This window comes from Eschrichtius robustus, chromosome 16 (assembly GCF_028021215.1).
Source record: "Eschrichtius robustus isolate mEscRob2 chromosome 16, mEscRob2.pri, whole genome shotgun sequence".
Classification (NCBI taxonomy): Eukaryota; Metazoa; Chordata; class Mammalia; order Artiodactyla; family Eschrichtiidae; genus Eschrichtius; species Eschrichtius robustus.
Genome location: NC_090839.1, coordinates 22481720 through 22504397, shown reverse-complemented (window position 1 = coordinate 22504397; position 22678 = coordinate 22481720). Strand labels below are relative to the sequence as shown.

General features: G+C 44.7%; 1 protein-coding gene across 7 annotated transcripts in view; it reads right to left on the bottom strand.

Annotated features, from left to right (window-relative positions):
• Positions 1 to 7570: 7570 nt before the first annotated feature.
• BLCAP (BLCAP apoptosis inducing factor) overlaps positions 7571 to 22678 on the bottom strand; it is a 30205-nt gene continuing 15097 nt past the window's right edge. Inside the window, exons 3-7 of one of the 7 annotated variants that reach the window (XR_011076853.1) lie at positions 22247 to 22449; positions 15222 to 15439; positions 13869 to 14066; positions 11965 to 12056; positions 7571 to 7720 (exon numbers count right to left, since the gene is read on the bottom strand). The gene's annotated coding sequence lies outside the window, so the exon portion shown is untranslated. Of the gene's footprint in view, positions 7721 to 11964; positions 14067 to 15221; positions 15440 to 22246; positions 22450 to 22678 lie in introns of all 7 variants that reach the window. The other 6 variants (XR_011076854.1, XR_011076852.1, XR_011076856.1 and 3 more) reach the window with 6 other exon arrangements.

Sequence of the window (22678 nt, the reverse complement as noted above, 5' to 3'; positions counted from 1 at the left end):
CCTTGAGCTCCAGAACCCGAGAGCCAAACATCTACCAACATCTCAGACATCTCAACCCTGTGACCGAAACGAAACTCCTGGTCTGTTTTGAATCACTTGATTACCCTTTTTGAGTTCAAATTCCTAATCCTTCTTCCCCACAGTGATCCTCATTTGCTGTTTCCTACTTTTTAAAAAATTAATTAATTAATTTTTAATTTAAAAAAGATTTTTTTGGGCTTCCCTGGTGGCGCAGTGGTTGAGAATCTGCCTGCCAATGCAGGGGACATGGGTTCGAGCCCTGGTCTGGGAGGATCCCACATGCCGCGGAGCAGCTAGGCCCGTGAGCCACAATTACTGAGCCTGCGCGTCTGGAGCCTGTGCTCCGCAACAAGAGAGGCCGCGATAGTGAGAGGCCCGCGCACCACGATGAAGAGTGGCCCCCGCTTGCCGCAACTGGAGGAAGCCCTCGCACAGAAACGAAGACCCAACACAGCCATAAATAAATAAATAAATAAACCCAAAGTTTAAAAAAAAAAAGAACTTACCTGATAAAAGTAGAGCAATAATTTAAAGCAAATCTGATTATTTGTGAATGTATTTAAATAAATAAATAAATAAATAAAAAAGATTTTTTTGGTGGCATTGGGTCTTTGTTGCTGCGTGCGGGCTTTCTCTAGTTGCGGCGAGCAGAGGTCACTCTTCGTTGTGGCGCAGGGGCTTCTCACTGCAGTGGCCTCTCTTGTTGTGGAGCACAGGCTCCAGGCGTGCGGGCTTCAGTAGTTGCGGCTCGCGGGCTTTAGAGCGCAGGCTCAGTAGTTGCGGCGCACGGGCTTAGTTGCTCCATGGCACGTGGGATCGTCCCGGAGCAGGGATCGAACCGGTGTGCCCCGCATTGGCAGGCGGATTCCCAACCCCTGCGCCACCAGGGAAGTCCACCTATTTTGGAGAATGACAATGCCGCTATGGTAGGAGACACTTGGCAGTCACCTAGAATCTCCTCCTACTTCACCTGAGACATCCCATTGTGAGGCTGGTGTATCTTACCTCCTAACTCTTTCCGTCATCATCACCAGTAGCTTAGTCCAAGCCATCATCTCTCATTTGGTCCACTGCAGTTGCCTGCTAATTGGTCTCCTCAAATCCACCCTTCCTTCCAATGATCCAATCTTCACAGAGCAGCCAGATGTGGTCTTTTAAGAATACACACCTTTTTCATGCCCACCTCCTACTTGAAATCATTCAATGGCTCTTAGAGAAAGATCGACTTTGATTTCTCCAGCTTCACCATACACCACGGTCCCTCGCTCTCTGACATTGTTCCTACCTGAGAGTCATTTCTCTTTGGTTCTTGCTAACAGAAACCACTCCAGGTGATATGGACTGATCTATGACAGTCACGAAGGGCAGGCCTATTTCTCTCGTCAGGGACTGGCTTCTGAGTGGGCATGTGGTGCAAATCTAATCAATAAGAGTTGGTGGTGGTAGAGTCTTCTGGGAAGGGTTTCTTAGTCCTCAAAAAGAAATATCAATTTAAGGAAGAACCACTTTCTTTCATCCATCTCTGGATGTTGGTATCGTGGATACAATGCCTGGAGTGGCTGCAGCCATCTTGTGACCAGGGGGACAGGAGCCCATAAGCAGAGGATGGGAGAACTGAAAGATGGACAGAAACTGGGTGCTTGATGACATTAGAGCTGCCTCCCTTGGGATTCCTCATTATGTGTGATAATAAATCTCTTACTGTTTAACCATTTTTGAGTTGGGTTTTCTGTCACTTGTGTCAAAATCGTTCTTCCTGATAAGTGCTGCAGCCATGATGGCCTCCAGTTTCTGGAACGTACCACCCTCCTAGCACAGGGCTTCACACATGCTGTATCCTTATATGCAAAGCTCTTCTCATTTCTAGTTAACGTCCACTCCTCTGATCAAATATTACTTCTCTGATCTAGGAAGATTTCTCCATGGCATCTATCAGAGTTTAAAATTAGGGATTTCTTTATTGTCTTGATTAATATCTGGCTTCCTCGCTGGACTGGCAGTTCTATGTGGGGAGAGACAAGGTCTGTCTTTGCTCAGCATTGTGTACCTTCCCACACATCTGTCCCAGTGCTTCGATGAACCACTGATTCAGTCAAGATTCTGGTAGGGTGGTGCACCCAAAGGATTTAACTGAAATTATTTTAATGAAAGGACTATTCACAAAGTGTGGCAGGATTAAGGGTTCCAAGAGATGACAAAGGACCCAGAGATGAGCGACAGTTGGAAGCCATCAGTACCTCTAGGCCTAAAGAGATGAGAGGAGGGTGTGGGATTTCAGAACCTGGAGAGACAGCTGTGGCTTTAAGAAAGGGACCCCACCTGTGGCCATGAGTAAAGGATGGTAGTCACTGCCAACCCACAGCCCGTAGGAAGGCAGCCAGGAGAACCTCACTCTCCTTTCCCCTCGACTCTCCCACTGGTTCCTCCATTGGTCAAACTCAACTAGAAACCAGAGGGCAGAAAGCATGGGTGGTATAAAGGTTGGCCATCCAGGGCATGGAACAGGATGCAAAATGAGGATGGCTCTGGAGGGGCCAGTGAAGAATATCCAGAACAGTCACCAAATGACCCTCTAGCTACTCAGTTCAATGCACCTTTCCCCTTTCTTATCAGTCTTAACCACCCTGCAGAATTTGACAGTGTAGACAACCCTGCCATCAAGTTTTTCAGGATCGGAAAGGGCATCACAGGGAGTCTTCTCCATGGCTCGCTCTCCTTCCTCAAGACATCTCCAATCATACCCACTTGCTTCCTTTCAGCTGGGTTCAGAAGATGGATCCCAGCTCACAAATCATTCCTCTTTTCATCCTCTCCCTCTCTGCTGATGCCCTTTTTCAAGAAGAGAAAATTCTAGGGTCTCTCATTTTCAAAACTCCTCCATTGATCCCTCGCATTTTTCTTGCTGCCACCCAACTCCTCCCCTAGTCATCCAGCCTCAGGAGAGGTCTGCGTCTCCTCCACCCATTCACTCCATTGCCCCTGTAAACTAGCTTTTACCCCTTCACCCCCCAAAACAGTACTTGCTGAGGTTCATAATAGCCCCCTGATTGCTAAATTCAAAGGGCTTTGCTTCTTATTTTTCTGAGATTTGGGCCATATCAGAGTGTGGATTACTTTCTCCTTGAAACTCTTCACTACCTTGGTTGCCTTGGCAACCCCCCTTCCTAGTTGTTTATCTCATCCCTCAGGTCCTTCCTTCTCTCTCTCCTTTGTCGACCACCCACACCTCAGTCAGCCCCTCAGATGTCACCATAACTCACGATTCTGCCCTGCGTCCTCTCCCATTCTTTCCCTGGTGATCTTACTCCTAGAGTCCCTGTTATCCTCTGTCCCTGGGTCAGCCCCTCCAGTCAAATCTCTTCCTGGACTGGGATCCAGCTGCCTGTTGGGCCCCACCTGGCTGTGCCCCCAGCCCAGCTCTACCCGAGACTGAGCCCATTGTTGCCCCCTTCAAACTACCCCCCATGCTGTGCTTCCCCTCCCAAGCACCTCCCCACCATCCACTGAGGGCCCCACCCAAGAAACATGGGAATCACCCTTGGTTCTTTCATCCCAACAGCCAACCATCACCATGCATTTCTGACTTTACTTTCTAAAGTTTTTGGGTTCTGTCCATCCCTCTTGCCATTGCTCCAGGTCAGGTCTCATCCTATCTTACGCGGACCATAACCAGAGTCTCTTAATTGATCTCCCTACCCAGAGACTGTCACTTTCCAAATCTATCCTTCACACTGGCTCCCACAGTGATTTTCCCACACCACAAATCCGAACACATCCCTGGTGTAAAAATAGCACCCACTGGCTGCAGGATGGTGTCCAAACTCCTTGATGCGGAGGGCATCCAAGGCCCTGAAGGGTCTGATCTCTATCCACTTCTGCAATCCACTCTTCTCATTCCATCTTTCTTCTCTAGTATTCCAGGAACACCAAATGCCCTGAAGCTTACTCTTGCTACTCCTCACTTCTGGGGCTTTGCTTGTGCTGCTTCCTTTGCTTGGAATGTCCTTCCAGTCCCTTCTACCTTGCTTATTCCTACTCATCTTTAAGAAATCAGACCAGTGGTCACCTGCTCTGGAAAGTTCTGTACATATCTATGTTTCATTATTGCACTTACCATACTGTATTATAATGGTCCACTTACATGCTGTGTAGTAGGACACTATTCTGTACGTTTCTCAATGTGTTTCCCACCCCCCCCACACACACTTCCTTGCCTGTCACTGTTTTAATGCATAACAAACAGGTCCAAACTTTAGTGACTTAAAAACACAATTTATTATTTCTCATGGTTCTGGGTGTTGACAGGGCTCAGCTGGGTGGTTCTTGCTTAAAGTTACTGATGCAGTTGCGGTCAGAAGGCAGCTGGGGCTTGAGTCATTGAAGGCTCAACTGGGCGTACTGTGCAAGATGGCTCATTCACACAGCTGGCAGCCGGGGCTGTTGATCGGAGCGCTTACATGTGGATTCACCATAGGGGTTGGACTTCTCACAACATGGCAGCTGGATTGCAAGAGGGAATGTCCCAAGACCAAGTGTTTCAAGAGGCCTGTGCGGAAGCTACAAAGCTCCCAATGACCTAGTCTCCCAAGTCACAGAATGTCTTTTTTGTTATTGGCTCTATGTTCTAATGGCCAAGTAAACACTAAGGGCAGCCCAGATTCACAGGGAGGGAAAGTATATAGACTCTACCTCTTGATGTGAGGAGTAGTAATGTGCATACAGGGAGGGCAGGAATTGATGGTGGCCATCTTTGGAGACTAGCTACCATGGTCACTCTCTCCCCATTCCGTCAGAGCTTTGGGGGAGGATTTGGGTTGTTACAGCATGAAGGCAATAAGAAAGACAGTCAGTGGTTTCAAATAGTCTCTTGAAACCTACAACAGAGACACGGTGTTTGGTTGTGGTCACTGGTCTTTTGTAAAGAGAAAAGAACCCAAGAGACTCAGAACTTGAAACTGATGCCATGAACAGGAAATAGGGAAGAATGCAGAAGCTGTCTTTCTGCCTGTAAGGGATAAAAGTTTGACCACCTAGAGGGAGGAGGGGAATCACATGGAGACAGAACAGTAGATGCTAGATCTCCCAAAAGAAATTTGGGGGTATCCCAGAGTAGAAGGGGATATTGCCTGGTTCCTCATGGTGTTTCCCAGGAGACCAACACCTCCCAGCAAGGGCTGGAGAGGTTCAGAGCCCTGATGGGAGCAGGTGTTTGACAGATGGGCCTGGGCGTGTCCTCCACAGTCCTCTGTGTCCCTGTAGCAAGGTGATCATGATGAGGGTATAGGGTAGAGAGTGAGTGTAGCTGGTGGACTTGGAAATGCTTTGTGGTCAGGGCAAGGGTTCGGTGGGGACGTCTTGGTTCAGTGGATGGCAGTAGATAGAGCCTGATGATCCAGAATCAGACGTACACCATGGGACCAGGGCAAAATAGGAGAGCCCAGAACATGGACCACCCTCAAGGAGAAGGGAAGCAGCGGTGGAAAGCGGAGAAGCTGGAAGTGGACCAAGAATCTACTTAAGAGAGACTCAGGGAACGTCCAGATGCGACTGCATTTACCTCAAACCGACTAAGTTTGTGCTACTGAACAGAAAAGGAGGGGGTGGGGTAAGAGTGACCTTGAGTCATGGAGAAATAAAGAAACTGTATTTTGGCAATACAGCTGTATCTGTTTGTGGCAGTTTCTGGGCCAGCAAACTGGGGCTATCTTCAACTTTTCATCTTCTCTCATCTCTTGTGCTTGGTTGGCCTCGGGGCTCCTATTTCTTTTTTTTTTTTTTTTTTTTGGGCCTCCTATTTCTACTTCTAATCGTCTCTTCAATCCACCTCCTCGCCACCTGCCGCGTTGTTTAGCTCAGCACTGCATCCCTTCTCACCTGGACAGCTGTGGCGGCCTCTTAGACATTCTCCCTGCCTCCAGGCTTGTGGGGGGCCCCTTCAAACCCTTTTCTGCAGGCAGCCAGAGGAGTGACAGGACATATTTATTGTTTTCTTTACCTAGACCAGTGCAAACTCTCCTGGAAAATCATTTTGCTGTCCCATTTTGAATGAAGTTCACCTTCTTATTACATTACCCACCTTATTGACCATCACTGATTGACTCTTAACCAAATTCCTGCACTCTCACCTCGGGATCTTTTGGTCACGAACTTGAGGGATGCAAAACATCGGTAGCCATGAATGCCAGCATGTGGAGAAGCAGGTCTGGGTGGGTGGGGCTGGCATGCGGCGAGACACGGAGACATGGAGATGGGAGAGGAAGGGTCTGACAGTCAAGTCTCTGGCTTCAGAGGACCTGGATGCCCAACTAGCCTGCCTATGGTTTGGCTACAGAAGCCAATCAAGTTCTGTTTCTGTCTGAGCTGGTGTGAGTTTTTTTCCACTGGCAAAGAAACATGACTAAATGAAAACGTGATCACATCGGTCTCTCTGCTTAAGCACGTTCACTGGTTCCTCACTACCCTTGGGATAAAAGCCCAAATTCCTCGGCATGATGCACAGGTCCTGCTCTCCCTCGTGTTGCATCCAGGCCCCAAACCTGTGTGCCCCACACATGCTGGACTCATTTCTGTCCTTGGTGTATCCCATGGAGGTTGCTGGCCTCATGGGGACCAGGTGAGAGATGAGATCCACGCCTATTCTGCCTGCTCCCCTCACCTCCCCCCAATCACGCAGCTCTCAAGTCTTTTGAATCCAAGTCTTTACCTAGGATTTCACCTTGGCAGTCTCTTCTAAACTCTGGGCCCTTCCTTCTCCTATATCAAAACTTACCTCTCTCGGGCTTCCCTGGTGGCGCAGTGGTTGAGAGCCCGCCTGCCAATGCAGGGGATGTGGGATCAAGCCCTGGTCCAGGAAGATCCCACGTGCTGCGGAGCAGCTGGGCCCGTGCGCCACAGCTGCTGAGCCTGTGCTCTGGAGCCCCTGAGCCGCAACTACCGAGCCCGCGTGCTACAATTACTGAAGCCCTCGTGCCTAGAGCCCGTGCTCCGCAACAAGAGAAGCCACCTCAATGAGAGGCTCGCCCACTGCAACGAAAAGTAGCCCCCGCTCGCTGTAACTAGAGAAAGCCCGCGAGCAGCAATGAAGACCCAATGCAGCCAAAAATAAATAAAATAAATTTATTAAAAAAAAATACAAAAAAACCCCAAAAAACTTACCTCTCTCATGTTTTATCTCCTAAGAACTTGGGTCTTTGCATTTTTTTAATTGCAAAAATAATTTGTGGACATCTTAGAAAATTGCTAAGTACCCAAAGTACCCAGAGGCAACCACTGTTCACATCTTGATACACTTCTTATCAGAACTGTTTTAAAACAAGTCTTCTGTTTCTTTCCATGTAATACATACACATTGTTAAAAAAAAGAAAAAAACCAAGAGGATAGAAGAGCAGCCTTCTCTGCCTTCTCCCCATCCCCAAACTCTCACCCCAGAGTATGTGATCTGTTCCTTGAGGTCACCTCTCAGCTCTAAGAAACAATTAGATCCCTTGCATTAGGAAGGATGCTTTCACCAGCAACTAACAAAACACCCGAGAGTGGCTTAAACAGTAAGACCATTTTATTTATTTCAAAGAAAGTCCAGAAGTCAGTGGTGCCAGGTGTCCGAACTGAGTCAGCACAGAGTTGCATCTCCTGGCCTTCCCCTCCTGGTCACAAGATGGCTGTCAGAGCTCCAAGTATCACGTTTTCACCCAACAGCACCTAGGCAGAAAGGAAGGGGCAGGACCAATAAAGCTCTCCAGATGCATCTCTTTAACCAGGGAGGAAAGTGCTTCCTTGAAGCTGCCTGACAACGTCCACAAGATCCTAGTCAAAATCGGGTCATGAGAGTTTTCTGACCAGCATCTAGGATACCCTATTTCTAAATAGTTCATAAGACCCACTGATATCCCATGGGGCAGATTAGGCTGTGGGTCACTTGGAAACTACTCCCCTCCATCCCTGCTTCTCCCACCACAGTTGTCAAGTACCTCTGTTGGTTATCTTTTTAATTTTAAGAAACCTATTTGCCCCTTCACTCCTGACTCCACTGTGTGTCCACAGACGCTCCTGTGCCTCCCACTACCGTCCCTGTCAGTCCTCTGACCCCTTCCCTCCACTGCTATCTCCCAGCTTCTACATCTTTACTTTCACATCTGCCTATGGTTTGGCTACAGAAGGTCACTGGTCATCATATCGTGATGGATGATAATACTGACATTCCGTTCTGTAACCATAATAAAATCCAGGTCAATACAAAAATTGAGTATCAATGAAAAGTGAAAAGGAAAAGATAAAATTCTCGTTACTTGAGACAACTATACCATGTAACTTCCTGTGGGTACCTACCTATGCATTTACAAATTTTTAGAAAGTCTAGAAAAGTGTACATTGGGCCCATTACAGTAGCAGCCTCTGGGTAAGAAGGAAATGGGATGGCAGTGGGTGGCCAAAAGGGACTTTAGATTCATCTGCAATGTTCTATTTCTTAAAAAGGAGAATATATTCATGTTGCGCTTGTGTCATTAAACTTTAATTTGAAAAATTCCCATTCATTTTCAGCCAATTATGCCAGCTCTGTGTGTTTGGCAGTGCTGGCACGTCTGTGTCCAGGAAGGAAGAACGTTTACTTTGTGTGTGTCTATGAATGAAGTACAGTGATTAGTGGATTAAAAAAAAAATGTAGCAAGCAAAAGAAAAACAAAACAGGGGGTGCAGAGAGAACTCATTCACAACAACAATAAAAACTATAGGAATAAACCCATCAGGAAATTGGTAGGTTCGTTATGGAGAAGACCATAAAATGGGACTAAAGGGCAGACAAGATGATCAGAATGAGTGTAGGGCTATACTGTGTTCATGGATTGAAAGACTCAGGATTGTATTGATGTTGATTTTCCCCAAATTAATCTTTAAATTCACAGAACTTGACAAGCGGGTTTTAAAATTCATGTGGAGGAGTTAACGTGCAGTAATAGTTAGCTGAGTTAATTGAACAGGAAGCACAATGAAATGGAGCATTTTACTTAACAGATATCAAAAGGTGGTCTCAAGCTAGAGCAGATAAAACAGTCTGATGAAGACAGAAATATATAGACTGGTGAAAGAGAACCAGCGCCTCAGACCTACCTAGACATGGCAATTCAGTATACGAGGGAGTTTCACTTCAGATCAGTGGAGAGAGAAGGAACTAGACAGTCTGTCATGTTGCAATAATCAGCTGTATGTTTGCAGAAAGGTTAGATCATATCTCATTTCAATCATAAACATACATTCCAGTTGCATTCAAGACCCAAATAAAAACAAAATTACTAGAAAGGAATACAGAGTATACTTAAACCTTAGGAGTAAGAAAGGCCTAAACATGATATATAAATACAAGGAATAGAGGAAAAGATGGATAAATTTGATTACGTCAAAATTGATAACTTCTAACAAAAGCCCCTACAAAATTTGAAGGCAACAGACAAGCTGGAAGAAAACATTTGCCATATATATATATATATATATATATATATATATATATATATATATATATATATATATATATATATATATATACACACACACACACACACATACACACACAAAAGATTAATATCCAGATTATATTAGGAAACTCAAAAATCAATAAGATAAAGACAAACAACCTAATATTTTCAATGAGCAAAAATAAACAGATCATTCAGAAAAGAGAAAATACAAATGCCTAAAACACATATGAAAATCTCACTAGCAAACAGGTATGTATAAACTTTAAAAAATGATTCAATTTTTCACCCAGCAAATTGGCAAACATTTAAAACAATCGCTGATGGTGTGGGGAGTCCTCCCATACCCTCTGGCTAGAAGTTTAAATGGTACAGAAGTTATGGAGGACACTTTGGTAACGTCTAAAACTAAAAATGTGGAAACGCTGAGAACACAAATTCCACTTCTCAATCACTACCCTAGAGAAACATTACAGAAGAGGCACGTGTAAGGCTGTTTTCTGTGGCGCTGCTTATGATGGAGGAAAGAAAAGGATGCAACTAGATGTCCATGGATCTTAGGAAGGAAAAATGTAGCACATTCATGGGAATGAATGTAACACAGCTACTAAAAGGAACTGGCAAGAGCTATTTGTATCAGTATATCTTAGAAATATAAGATGGAATGAAAAAACACAGCTTACAGTAAAATCTTTATAGAGTGGGATGATTCATTCAAAATACCTCCATCGATACTTACATTTCTACGGAAGGAGACACATAAAACTGTGAGGGAGGGAGGGAAACTAGGATTTCAGAGGGTGGCAAAAGGAAACTTTAGTTACATTCGTATTGTCCTACTTTCAAAAGGAAAATGTATTCATGCTTTACTTCGTTAATTAAAGTATAATCTGAAAAGATTCTAATTTGTTTCCAGGCAATTATGCCGGCTCTGTGTGTTTGGTGGTGCTTGCATATTTGTGCCCCCGGAGGAAGAATGTTCACTTTGCGTGTGTGTCTGCAAGTCAAACCCACTGATCGGTAAACAGGTTGAAATGAAATATGGAAAAACAAGGGCCAAACAAATAAAGGGAGAGGAGACCCTATTCACAGTTGACAACAAAACCTGTAATAAACCTAGGAATAAATTTATCAAGAAATATGCAAGACTTTAGAGAAAACCATAAAACTTCCCTGAAAGACATGAGAGTGACCGGAACTGAGAGATAATAGCAACGAACATTGGCAGAAGACTCGAATATGATAAAGGTGCCAATTTTCTTCAAACTTACCTAAAACTCAATGTGATCCCAATTAAAATCCCAGCAGAATTTTTCCTGAAACTTGACAGGCTATTTTAAAATTCATGTGGTGGGACAAATATGCAAGGATGATCAAGGCAATTTTACAAAAACAACAAAGAGGGTGGGATTTGTCCTGCCAGTTAGCAAAGCATATTATCAAGCTCAGGAGTAGACAAATAGATCAGTGGACCAGAAAGAGCTCTGACATAGACCCGCATTGGAATTTAGTGTCAGGCAGAGGCAGCAATTTTAAATTACTGAAGAAATGACAGATTATCCAATAAACAGTATTGAAAAAATTGGTTATCAGTTTTGAAATTTATTAGAATAAAGCACTGATATCACACTTAAAATTAGTTTCATATGCAGTAAAGACTTAAATGTGAAAATAGTAAAATAATGTAAAATATATATGCAAGAAAGAAAACTACAAAAGCTTTAGAAAAAATACAGGAAAAATGGTTGTGATCTTAGTACAGGGAGGGACTTCTTTTTTTAAAAAATATTTATTTTATTTATTTGGCTGCATTGGGTCTTAGTTGCGGCACATGGGATCTTTAGTTGTGGCATGTGGACTCTTAGTTGCGGCTTGCATGTGGGATCTAGCTCCCTAACCAGGGATCGAACCCAGGTCCCCTGCATTGGGAGGGTGGAGACTTAACCACTGGACCACCAGGGAAGTCCCCAGGAGGGCCTTCTTAAGGCAAGATAAGATTCTAAATTTGACAAAGAAATGAAAAGTTCTGTAATGAAAGATACAACACAGCTAAAATGACAAGGGTCAGAATGGTAGAGAATTATGTGCAATGCATAGAGTAGACAGGGAATTAATATAAAAAATACATAAAGAAATCCCATAAGTCAATAAGAAAAAAACAACACAGAAGAGAGATGGACAAAGGAGATGCACAGATGATCCCAATGAGAAGAAATATAAATGGTCAGGATACCCAGGAGGAGACCACAGCGTGACCAGGAAAACACAAATGAAACCAAGAAGAAACCACTTTCTTTCATCCATCAGATCCATAACCTTTAAAAGCTGGCAATGGTCTGGAAAAAGGAAGATTTACATTTACTTGTGGAAGGAGCTTAAACTGGCAGTGCAACTTCAGAAGACAACCTGGGCTGTGTCTATTGAAACTAAAACAGTGGACATCATAGAGACCAGAGTTCCACTCTCAGTACCTACCCTATAGAAACATTTCTGGAGCAGGCAGGTGCCAAGATGTTCCCAGCAGCATTCTTCATTATAGGGGGTGGAGGGGAGGAACCGCTCAGGGTCTATGGATGTCAGAGAAGGGGAAACATGGTACAGTCACAGGAAGGAGTACTATACTGTACGGCTGTTAAAAAGCATGAAGAGCTGCTACATCACTGTCATGGGTAGATCCCAAAAATATAAGATTAAGTGAAAAACACAGGATACAGTTTAAAACCTATGACATGGTATAATTTATTCAAAATACCTCCATAAATACTATCTATACATTTACTATGGAAGGCCAAACATAAAGCTCTGAACAGTGGCCACTCTGTGGAGGGGGAAGGCACCAGGATCTCACGTGACCAAAGGAAACTTTAGTTACATTCATATTGTCCTATTTTCAAAAGGAAAATGTATTCATGCTTTACTTCATTAATTAAAGTATAATCTGAAAAGATTCTAATTTGTTTCCAGGCAATTATGCCGGCTCTGTGTGTTTGGTGGTGCCTGCATATTTGTGCCCCCGGAGGAAGAATGTTCACTTTGCGTGTGTGTCTGCAAGTCAAGCCCACTGATCGGTAAACAGGTTGAAATGAAATATGGAAAAACAAGGGCCAAGTAAATAAAGGGAGAGGAGACCCTATTCACAGTTGACAACAAAACCTGTAATAAACCTAGGAATAAATTTATCAAGAAATATGCAAGACTTTAGAGAAAACCATAAAACTTCCCTGAAAGATATGAGAGTGACCGGAACTGAGAGATAATAGCAACGAGCATTGGCAGAAGACTCAAATATGATAAAGGTGCCAATTTTCTTCAAGCTTACCTAAAACTCAATGTGATCCCAATTAAAATCCCAGCAGAATTTTTCCTGAAACTTGACAGGCTATTTTAAAATTCATGTGGTGGGACAAATATGCAAGGATGATCAAGGCAATTTTACAAAAACAACAAAGAGGGTGGGATTTGTCCTGCCAGTTAGCAAAGCATATTATCAAGCTCAGGAGTAGACAAATAGATCAGTGGACCAGAAAGAGCTCTGACATAGACCCGCATTGGAATTTAGTGTCAGGCAGAGGCAGCAGTTTTAAATCAGTGGAGAAATGATATATTATTCCATAAATGGTGTTGGGACAATTACCTATCCATTTGGGGGGAATGGGGAGGAATTAAAGTTAGATCCTAAGATTTGTGCATATGGAATTTATTGTTTGTATATAGTATAAGGGCTTAAATACGTATGTATACAGAAACTATAAATTTTAGAGAAGGAAATACAGTAAATACTTATGACCTTGATACAGGGAACACTTTCTTAAATAAGACTGTAAAAATGGCCTAAAAGTAAGATTAGCAAATTTGATCGTATCAAAGTTAAAATTTCTCTAAGACAAAAAGATACTACACAATTAAATGACACAAATCACAATGTAGAAAACATCTGCAATATACATGACAAAGTATTAATATTCAAATAAAGAACTCTTAAAAATCAATAGCAAAAAGACAAAAAAAACCTTAAAAAAAAAAAAAAAACAGGCAAAGGATATGCACAAGCAATCCAGAGGAGGAAATGAAAACGGACAGTAAACACATGAAGACTTTAGTCTTGCAGGTAATTCAGAAAAATGCCAACTAAAGCAAGATACTATTTCTCACTCATCAGACTGGTTAAAAATGGAAAACTTGGACATGGTCTGGGGAAATGAACACACACACGCTGCTAGCAGGAGATTACATTAGAAGGCAATTTGGAGAACACTTCAGAAATTTCTATTAGAATTTAAGATATGAATACCCTATGACCCATCAGTTCCATTTCTAAGTATCTATCCTGGAGAAATACTTGTACATGTGCAAAATGAACAATTATAAGATGCTCTTACAGGTTTGTCTTAATGGAACGACACCGGAAACATTTTAATAGTCAATCAATAGGAAACAAGAAAATCTAACATGGTGTAATCCTAAGGCCGCCAGTCGCCAGCTGCAAGGAACACTGCGGCAGAGCACGTCGGCTACACCAGGAGTCCCACAGGGCGCACTAAGCTGAGAGCAACACCTCCAGCTTGTACCCATCATGTCTGTGCAAACAAACACAAGAAAAGAGAACAGAAGATGTGTTTCAATGGGCATTGGAAGACATTTTGGATGAACAGCAAAAGCCTAAGAGCAGCTACCTCGGGAGGGGGAGAGGGATCTAAGGGCAGGGGGGTGTTCAGTAGAGACTTCTTTATCTGTAATACTCTAATTTTATTGAAAGGAAAATGTATTCATGTATTACTTGCATAATTAAATTTTAATTCAAAAATTCTAATTCATTTCCAGCCAATTAGTTCTACTTTATATGTGTGCTGTGCTCTCATTTGTGTGCCCAGGGACAAAGCACATTTACTCTGAGTGTGTGTCTGTGAATGAAGCATCGTGATTAGTAAATTGATTAAAATTTGGAAAGAAAAAAGAAAAAAAAAAGAAAAACCTTTTACACTCACAAAAGGAGCAAAACTGCTAAGGTACTCAGGAATAAACCTAATAAGAAATGTGAAAAACCTTCATGACAAAAGCGACCAACCTTTATTAAAAGGCATTAAAAATCAAACCAAACAAATAAGACGTTGATTAAATGGAGACAGATACCATGTCACGGATGGGAAGAACTGATATCCTAAAGATGTTATTTCTCCCTTCAATGAAATCCCACACAAAATTCCCACAGGATTTTTTTCATGGAACTTTGACAAGCTGATTCTAAAGCGTATATGAAAAAGTAAATGTGCAATACGACCAAGGTAATTTTAAAAAAGACTAAAGGACAAGGAAGGGAGGGGTGCTTAACTTACTGGGTAGTAAGATAAAGCTTTTGCTCATTAAAATCTGGTATTGGCCCAGAAGTAGACAAACAGATCAACAGACCTGAACAGAGTGTACACATAGGGAACTGGGAGAAAAGATAGTGTTGGGACAATAAATGGTGCTTAGCCAACTGGTTATCCATTTGGAAAAAGATCAAATTAGATCTCTGTGCCACACCATACATGGAAATCCGTTTCAGATGGGTTAAAGATAAACATTTAAAAAAAATACAGAGGGCTTCAATGTAAATACAGAATGTATGTATCATTCATGTGGGGGGGAGGTTTCTTAGACAAGAGTGCTACCTGCTCTAGTGCTAGCACTGCAGATGTTATCACCACAGTTTGATATGATGCTTTAATATCCTGTTTCCAGTCGGACCGTACCTCCAACCTCCCGCACGTGCCTGCGGAGCGTCTCCACCTGGACCTCACAGACCCCTCTTCCTCTTCCTCTCAGCTCAGCCTGGTCCTGGGAAGAAGGACTGTGATCCTGGATGGGCTGAGGTTGAATCCAGCTCCTGCTACTTGGGCTCTATGTCAGAAAGGCACTTGCTTCTCCAGTTTCTGTTCCCTCCTCTATGATGTAGGGTGATGCTCTGTTGCTTGTGGGGGAAGGTGAAGTTCACATGAGATGATGAATGTGAACATGCATAAATGGCACAGAGCTTATAAGGATGAGGAGAGCCGACTTCTCTACTTTTTCTCCACCTACCCACCCGCGCAAACCCCTGCCACCATGACTTAATACCCCAATTCTTTCCTGCATCATAATTCCAGAGAATCGTCACAGATTCTTTCTGGTCAAAAAGTGTGAATGTTGACTTCAGATTTTTTCATTCCAAGGCAGATAATATTGATTCAGCACCCAAAGAGCTTACTGCATGTTGCTAGGTGCTGAGAAACACAAAAAATAAGAAGACAGGATCCCAGCCATGAGACAGGATAAAAATGGTGCTAATTAGAGCTGTAGTTGGTACATAGGTCAGATAAAAGCTCCCAAAAGAACATGGAGATCAAGTTACTCTCTAAAAGGTAAATAATTAAATTTTGCCCCATTCAGTCAAATACACATTATTGCCCCAAACTAATTTATCCATCACCACACTTGAACCCAACCCCTGTGGGAACTCATTTCACTAATTGTCTCCATCCTTAATCACCCCATTACTCAGGCTCCCTTCCCTCAGAATATTCATATGCCAGCACTGCTCTTTCCTTGAAGACTAAAATTTAATTTAAAGGGCCTAGACTTTGCTGCCTCTCTCCTTCCTGCCTAGACTTTGCTGCCTCTCTCCTTCCTCTCCTTAATCACCCCCTGCACAAGCTGCCTCCGTTAAGGTCCCCAGAGGTCTCCCATGGGCCCTGGGGGTGGCAATCAGCAGGGACACCAGGCTGCCCAATTCCAGGGGCACTATGGTGATCGTGCAGTTGCACATCGGAGGGGCTTGTGGATGTGCCCTTGACCCCTGACCTTTCTGCACATACCCACTGATGACCACTCCATCTTTCTGCTGAAAGACCTCTCTGGCCCTTTCTTTTATGTACCTTAGGAGGATCGTTCTTTCCTTTTACAGGCTCCACTTGTTGGTGCCTGGCCTCTTCTTCCTCAGCCTCCCTCATCCCCTCAGAATGCTCCAGAAACCTGATACCACTTCAGTTCACATTTCCACTCAGGATCCCTCAGGAATTCTGAACCGGTCTCACTCAGTGTTCCAGGTCCATGCATTTCATTCAACCACCTCCTCCCCATCTCCCAGCTTGGATGCCTCAGCTGTCTACCACCAGACTTGGGGGCTGCCTCACAGGCCTAGTTTCTTTGTAGAAAAGCACTGCCACGCCACCAGTAAGGCAAGCCAGAAACTCAGGGGACTTCTGGAATACCTCCTCCTCTCCCTCCACCTCTTCAATCCATCCAGCACCAAGACTGACCAGAATGTGTTTTGTCCAAACAGACAGAAGCTTCCTAACTGGTCTCCCTAAGTCTACCCGTGATTCCTCTAATGACTTCTCCATGGACCAGCCAGAGTCTCAGATGACAGGAAATACTAGGGCAGGCCTCAGGCACACGTCCCTCACTCTCAGGATGGACACAGGAGCTCAGCCCTGGCCTCTAAAGCTCTGCCCAGCCAGCAATGCCTGCCTGCCTCTCTGGTCTCACAGCACCTCGCTTTGCACACACTGTTCCCTCTGCCCCGAATGCTCTTCTCCAATTTATTCTGTCCAGTTAACTCTGTCTCCTTAGCTTGGTTCAAGTGTCACCTCCTCAGGGAAGCCTCCTGGAGTTGGCCTAGGGCAGGTCCCCTTGTTGTGCACCCTCCAGCACTTGGTACCTTTCTTTTGGAGCGCCTGTCAAAAGTTATACATTTATGTGTGTGATTATCTGATTCACGTCTTTCTCCCCTACTACCATACAAGCTCCATGAGAACAGGAAATCTGCCTATTTTAACTCATTCACCACAGAATCCACAGTGCTAGGCACAATGCCAGGCACAAAATAGGTGGTAAACTAGACTATGCAGAACGAATAAACTTTTGTCGTCACTAAACAACACGTCACATTTGAGCGTTGACATCTGCCTATGAACTTGCTCCTGTCTTTCCTACGCTCAACTTTCCCACCCCTGTCCTTCACATCTCCAAGTCTTCTTTCCAGATTCCTCAAAGGACTCTTGGCGACAGATTCACCTCTCCCTCACATCTCAACATTATTTAAGCTTATGCCCCATCACTCCTCCAAAATGCTCTTATTAAGGTCATCAAAAGCTTACTCATCATCAAATCTAAAGAAAAAAATCCTGTCTTTATCTTATTGGAATTCTCTGCTGCATTTGACAGTGTTGATTACTTTCTCCTTGAAACTCTTCACTACCTCGGTTTCCATGGCAACCCACTCTTCTGGTTGGTTGTCACACGTCTCAGGCCTTCCCTTTTCTTTCTCCTTTGTCGCCTACCCACACCTTGATTGGTTCTTCAAATGTCACTGTAACTCATGATTCTGCCCTGGGCCCTGCCCCATTCTCTGGTGATCTCACTCATTCTCCGGGTTCCCATTACTCAAGTGGTCATGGCCCTGGGCCAGTATTTCCAGTAGAATCTCTTCCTGAGCCCCAGACCCTTGATCCAAGTGCCTGCTGGGCTCCACTTGGCTATGACCCTGACCCCTTGGCTGTATCTGAGACCACCGTCTTGCCCCTCAAACTGGCTCCCCATGCTGCGGTCCCCTTCCCAGAGGTCTCTCCACCGTCCACCCAATACACATGGGAGTCTTTGTCTTCACGCTCTCTCTCCCCCTAACAGCTAATGATCCATCATTTCTGGTTTTTATCTTCTACAATGGATCTACTGCCATCTCCACTGGTCTAGTTCAGGCCTCTCCCTCTCTTATCTGGACCCTGGCCTCCTAACAGGCCTCTGCCTGGTTACTTCCTATAATGGATGCCTGGGGGGGCTGGGCTTTCTAGCATCCCTTATTCCACCCTAACAACGCTTGTTACATTTAGGGAGATTTCCTGTTCCCTATTTTACGTGGCTGTGGTGGACACGGGATGCTCTCTCACACAGAAGCCACAGAGGCCTCTCCTTCAGGTCTTGCCTCTCACCACCCCAGTCCTGTCAGAGGATGGCATGAGGCCCGAGCTCAGCCAGTTAGACCAAGGCTCCCTCTTGACTTTGGAAGAAATAGAATTACTCGATGTCTAGGAGACACCACCAGGTAGTGGTGGTGAAGACCCTGAATGAAGCATTCAAGACTGTGCCCTATCCCCACCGACTTCAATGCCCATCATTCCTTCCCTCTATCCTGCCTCTCTGGGTCTCAGCTTCCTAACCTGAGAAATGGGACTAACGGTAGCTGTCTGCCTCACTAGGGGAAGGAGAGTGGGTTTGCCATGACCAGATGAGACAATGGTCACAACCTCACCATAAAATCTATAAAGAGCTGTGCCCACACCAGAGTGCAGAGTGCACTTCCTGAGACCCAGACAACCTCACATACAGACAGCTTGACTTTTATTTCCCTGTTTGTTAATTCCTTGGTATTTGTCACAAAATCTTTGTGGTTAAAAAATTCTGAACCTCCATTTCAGACATTTGATTTCAAGCAGAAAATAATTATTCTGTCTCTACCTAGCTCGCTGCCTGTTGCTAGGTACCGAAAGGTACAAAAATGAATAAGACACAGCCCCAGACATCAGGCAGGATGAAACTACTGCTAATTAGAGCTGTAGTCAGTACTCGGAGGGCAGAAAAACCACCTCCAGAAAAACACAGAGATCAGGTTACTTGGTAAAATGTACATGATTTAATTTTTCCCCTTTCCATGAACACAACTAATCCCTTCACCTATACACTTAATCCCACTGCTCCGGGGGCCCCTTTCATTACCTGTCCCTGCTCTTCTGTCCTCGCATAGCCCTCCTCCCTCCAAATGTCAGTGTGTAAGAAACAGCACCTTCTAGAAACTTCTGTCCTCTCAGGTCCCCCTTTTCCCTCCTGCTTTCTCAGCCAGTCTCCAGATCACCCCCACCCAGTTGGGCTTTGCCCCCTCCCCCAAAGCTGCTATGGCAGGGCTCCCCAAAGACCAGGTCCACGGGATGCTCTCACCTCCCCCGACTTCTGTGCGTCTGGCACATGAATGGCCACCCTGACCCCTGGAAACGCTCTCCTCCCTGGGCTTCTAGGGCCCCCACGTTTTCGGTCCTCTCCTCTGGCCACTCCTGCTCAGTCTCCTCGGCAGCATCCTCTTCCTGCATCCGTCTCTTAAGTGTCAGTCACAGCTCAGAGTCTGGCCCCGCCCCATGAACTCTGCACCTTCCCCTAGTTCTCCATCTACCCCCTAGGCAGATGTCCACACTTCCTCTGTGAGCTCCAAACTGGCATGTAGACTTTCTTGACAACAGCTCTAGTCAAGGTCACCAATAGCCATTTTTCCTCCTTACCACCCATGCCCTTTGATCTTGCCTCTGATTTATACAGACAAGAGGACTTTAGGTGACAGCCCTTTCAACCTCTTTTCCATCACGTCTATCCTTGTTTCCTCTCAGCCCAGCCCAGAATTTCGTCCTGACCCAAATCATAACCCTAGCAGCTTCTCCCCCATATTCCAAACTCCCCAGGACAGGTGCCATGCTGCCTGCTTTCCCTCCCTCTTTCACTTTCCTCTGCCCACCTTGTGGGGGCTTCTGACCCATCTCTCACAGGAACTGCTCCTGTGAGGATCTAGGGGGCCCCTAATTGCTCCATCCAGGGGGCCCTCAGTCCCTACCCAACTGGCTTTTCTCTTTTGTTGGCTGATTATTCTCTCTTGGAAATGCTCCACATCCCTGGGTTTCCATGCCAACACAGGCTCCAGGTGCTTTTTCCATCTCTTTCTGCTTTCTCTTTTGCCTTTGTGGGCTTTTCTTTCTCTCTGCCCACCCTTAAATGGGGGAGAGGTTCTCTGTCTTAGACCCCCTTCTCTTCTCAGCTGCCACATTCTCCTAGGGCAGCTCACAAAAGTCCATGGCTACAACTGCCATCAGTCACAACCCAAATCTTTCATTCAAATCTCTGCTGGGATCCAAGCTCTCTCCTAGCTCCTCACAGGCCATCTCCACCTGGATGCCCACGTTTCATTCAACTTGTCCAAAATTGAGCTCAACGATCCTCTTCTAGCCCCCCAAGCCTGCTCTTTCTCCTGGGTATTCTCCTATCCGCCCAAGACACAAACAGGGAAGGCATCCTTGACTTTCTTTTACCCCAGCAACAGTCAGTCAGCAGCTTCTCCTAACTTTACCTTCTCTTCATCCTCTTGGCCCCCACCCTAATTCAGGCCTTGCCCTCTCTACCTGGACCAAAGCAATCATCTCCTCACTGGTTCTCACACCTCCAAATGTCTCCAAGTAACCAGAGTCATCATCTTAAAACAGAAATCTAACCATGGCGCCTGCCCACTCAAAATGCTTCAGTGACTCCCTGTTGTCAAGAGGAAAAAGACCAAACTCTTCAATTAGACAGTCATGGCACTAGGTGATCTGGTCCCGCCTTCTCCATCCCCTGCCTCTTATTTCACACTTTGGCAACCCTGTCTATGAGTTTATCCGTGATGCCTCTCACTTCTGTCTCTGCCCTCTACCTGAATAACTCCTACTCATCCAGGCACCTCGTCTAGGAACCTCCCTGGATACTCCCATAAAGCTTCACACTTGTACCACCCACCCCAGCTGCTCCATGCTTTGCATGTGTCCCAAGCATATCTCTGGCCTTCTTACTACATATCATTTTAGAATCTGTGTGTTTTTCTACCTCTTTGACTGTGTGCCCAAGAGCAGACAATATATCTTATTTATCTTCACATTTTAACACCCAGCACCATGCCTGACACAAAGTAGACACTCAATAAATGTTGTATAAATATATAGGCCATTTGCCCTTTCTTGAAACTTTCATCTCTCTCCTCTCTTTGACTATCATATTACTTTCCAAAAAGTTACACCAATTCACATTCCCCTTCGCACTTAGTGCCTCTTCCACTGTATCCTCACCAGCATTGAGTATTCTTAAATTTTTTCCCCCTAATTTGTTGGTGGCACTTCTTTTTCGTTTTTTATCATTGATCTTCTGATATTAGTGAAATTGAATATTTTTGCAAAAACTTTTGTCAGTTCTATCTCCTCTTCTGTAAACTGTTTACATGAATTACATACCTGTCTGTTGCATTTTTACTGTTAAGGTTTTGTGTGTGATCTTTTACACAGTATGGATCTGCAAATAGTTTACCCACTCTGCCTTTTGGTTCTGTTTGTGACATTGTTTGACTTTGGAAATACTTAGTTTTGATGTATTCAAATTGGTTGGTCTTTGCCTTCTTGCATTTTGTTGCTTTTTAGCTTAGAGGGGCTCCCCCTTTCAGACACGTTAAATATCCAATTCCTTTTCTCTTTGGTTTTTAATGGGTTTATGTCTCCTTTCTGATCAAAAGTTTTTGAATTTGGGGGTGTGCTCTGAGGTGAGGTTGAAAAGGGATTATTATTTTTCAATAGTCAGAGTTCCAACTTTGGACAAGTCTTCCCCTTGTGGCTCTGACACTGAGCTAAGTTATTCCTGGCTGATTATGGCATCAGGACCACAACATCCTCAGAGAATATGCCACCTGGACAGGGAACCAAAAGGCTATGGGAAAGTATGATTCTAGACACAGTAACAATGAAATGCAGGGAAGCATTTAAGGGGTGGCAGCAGAAAGCCTTTCTGCAAGCCCTGCCAGGACAGTGTGTGGAAAGATAGTTCACCCACTTTGCCTATATGAGTGGCTGAATCAAGCTGGCACCCAACAAACAGTCCTGGAAGCTTCTGACTCTGCAAGGAAATGTTACTCGGGGACCACGAGGGAGGGAGAGCCCAATCCCTCCCCTCACCTGCATCAACCTACCTGCATAGACTCTGCCAGGACATTTCACCATCAGCAAAAAAATCTCTCAGCCAGTTCCTGCCACGTTCAGCTTCCAGGGGGCTGCAGCCATCACCACGATTCCGCCATGCTCCAAGATGTGGACTGACCCAGATCCTGGGGTCACCATGCCCCTTGTCCAATTACTGTTCTGGGTACCAGGGCATCTGAGGGTGATGCTAGAGCTAGAAAGGAACTCAAGGATTATCTAGTCCAACTGCTTCATTTTACACATGGGGAAAAACTGAGGCCCAGTGAGGGGAAGTGACTCACAGCCACCTGTTGCCACAGGAAGGATACCAGGCTATAGAGCCTTTTACAAGGTTCTTCTCACATATCTTTTGTGACATATTAGTGTCTGTGATATCTGTGTGTAAAATATTAGTCTAGAGGCTGGAAAATACTGCCACCTCA